Source organism: Diceros bicornis (assembly GCF_020826845.1).
Source record: "Diceros bicornis minor isolate mBicDic1 chromosome 30 unlocalized genomic scaffold, mDicBic1.mat.cur SUPER_30_unloc_1, whole genome shotgun sequence".
Lineage (NCBI taxonomy): Eukaryota > Metazoa > Chordata > Mammalia > Perissodactyla > Rhinocerotidae > Diceros > Diceros bicornis.
The window spans coordinates 6,945,625-6,948,633 of NW_026690899.1; positions in this window are offsets into that span (position 1 = coordinate 6,945,625).

Genomic DNA, 3,009 nt, shown 5'->3' on the forward strand with positions numbered 1-3,009 from the left:
TGAAGATACATTAACACACATAATCCTCAAAATATCCCGACGTAGTAGATGTTGGTCTTTTCACAATTATATAGATGAAGAGACTGGGTGCAGTGGCTAGAAAACTCATCCAGGTTACACAGCTCATAAATGGCAGAGCCCAAGCTCAATGTTGTTATGTTATGCTCTTTTACTACAACTCCAAGTTAAGTCTCTAATGACTATTTCCACTTGGCAAGTGCCAAGACCTTAGTAGTCCCTCCATGGAGGTAGGAATGGGCATGGCGGGGACACAGCTGAGGGAGGCTAAAAGACCCGAGGTGTGGCACAGCAGTTGTCAAGTGGTTCCCTTCGCAGAAGGGGGCAAGAACACACCCCAAAAAATTGGCAGCAGGCACCAAGGCTCTTTCCACCGGACATGATCCCACAAGGAAAGGGGCCCGCCGCAGGTGGATGAGCCAATAGGCAAGCCTCCTTTGGAAAGAGCACGCGATCTGCGCCAGCCTTCATGTCGCCCTGGGTGTGGCACATGCACCCTTAGTCAGAGGGCCTCATGCCACACTCTGGCAAGGATTTCTCCCTAGAGCCATGGCCAAGGACTAGGAAGGCCAGACCTTCCCGACTCCAGAGAGGAGGCTGGGAGCTGTTGTGGGAAGGGATTGCCCAGTAGGGCCAGTAGGGCCAGTAGGGCCCTGGCTCCCTAGCCCTGCAGTGCCATACGCCTGTCTCGGCACTTCTGACTTCAAGAGCCTTTCCTACACCTGGCCTGGCTGCAGTCGCAAAGTGGAGGTGTGGGGTGAAGCAATAGCTTTGTCTTTCCAGGAAGAAATGAGCCAGGGGACGAAGCAGCTGGCCAGGCAGAGCCTTGAGCTTGAAGCCCGGTACGCCTCTGGCCATCAGAGCCAGAGCAATGTTTTCAAGGCAGGGAAGCGGCCTTCAAGCTGAGTGGGAGTGGGGGAGGGGAGGGAGACAGCAGCTGAAGCCAAGTCCAGAAGGGCGGAGATGAAACCACTGCAGCTGGGTGGCGCCAGCCGGTCAGAGCCTGGCGGGTGGGCGGGGCCTTCACTGCGGACCCCCGAGGCCAGCCCTAGGCCCCGCCGATCGCGCACACGCCCTTGGCCTGTACGGGGGTGTGGAGGGTTGAACCCAAGCCCGCAGGGCTCCTGGAGCGGTCAGAGAAAGAAGGGCCCATGGGAGAGGTAGGCGAGGTGGGCAGGGCGCAGCACCTTACTCTCCTCAGGTCCCCGAGGCGGGGAGAGAGAGAGAGAGGGAGAGAGAGAGAGACCCCTGACCTCTGAGTCGCTGCCTCCACCGCTGGCTGGTGCCAACTCACACGCCATCCCACTTCCACCCACCACCCCCATGCCTGCCCTGGGGCCAGCCACACCACAGACAGGCCTGTTCCTGGTCACCTCCGTGCTGGCCCTTCTGGACCTGACCCCAGTGCAGGGGAAAGGGTTCAGACAAGCCTTTCCATGTCCCTCTGCATGACAATGGCCTTCTCCCCCTCTCCCATCCCCCAGGCCCACCCAAGACATACACCTTTGTCATTAGCTCAGGAGAGGATGCAAGATGAGAATCTCTGCCCTGTGTGGAGAAACTCAGTTTCCCAGGTTTCTCCCATGGACACATGTTCTTCAGCTGGGTCTGATTTTCTCCAGCCAACCTGTCTTGTTAAGGATTTGGCCAGCCCTAAGATCCTGCAGGGAATGGTCTGAGGGGGATTCTCTCTCCCCCTTTCCTCCCCCTCTCTCTCCTCCTCCAGGTTTGGGGGAGGTGATTCCCCTCTCCCCCTCCCTTGCTGAGATATTTTCTCTCAGAACAGACAGTTTTCTTTTCTTCTTCCTTTCTCTCTCCTCTCTCTCCAGGGCTCCTTGCTACTCCTTCATTTATTTATTTATTTATTTTTAATTTTTGTTTATTGCAGTAACATTGGTTTATAACACTGTATAAATTTTAGGTTTATATCATTATGCTTCTATTTCTGCATAGATTACATCGTGTTCACCACTTAAATACCAATTGCAAACCATCACCACTCCTTTCTAATCATTGGTTTGATTTCCTGTTTGACCAAACAGTTATGCATGAGAGTGTTTATTGGCTTATAAATTGTCTGATTTGTTTAAGATATGTTGGCAGTTAATGAGCATTTTTGCGTGCAAGTTGGTTAAGGAACTGGATTTCAATTCTGCCCGTTCCTCTGATGAGCTACTGAGTCAGAATATCTATGGTTGGCCATGTATCTCTCTTCTGGCGGCTTCAGGAATTGATTGCTATGTCGAAATTGCTTGCTGGACAAGGATAGACCTAATTTTATAATAATATGCTTTCTTTGTTTTGAGGTAGGATGTTTGATATTTATATGCAGGCACGTGTGTGTGTATGCTCCAAACATATTTAATGATAAATCAAGATTAACAATATATATGATTCCTATATTGACTTTTTTTGGACAAATACTGAGAAGTTAATTGAATACTCTTACTTTGGTTGTAGTTAGGTTCACTTTACTTCCTATTATTAAATCCTTTTTTAAATATATGATACTATAATTGAACATATACATTTTGACTGCTAACCACCTTTTAGCCCCTAAATATTTTGCCTTCAGATATGTGTACCATTATACACATTCATATATAAAAGTTTCATATTAGTTGTGGCTTTACTTTTGTGAGCACGTGTATGGAATATCACTGACAATCCCCTTTCTTTCAGCATCTATGTTCAATGTTAGTTTCCTATGTCTTTGTGGAATGTAGAGTAACATTCAATATTGAAAAAGTGATTTAAGTAACTTCAGTATAGTATAACTGCTATATGTAGCATTATCACTGTGGTTTTATTTTTAAATTTTGTACTTTGCTTTTTTTCTTTTTTCCTTGTTTTGCACCATTTAAAGTAATTTTCCTTATTAAACTTTTCTTCACCATGTTGGATATATACATCTTTTTCACATTCTATTTTAGAATTATTTTTTCTGCTGAGGAAAACTGGCCCTGGGCTAACATCCATGACCATCTTCCT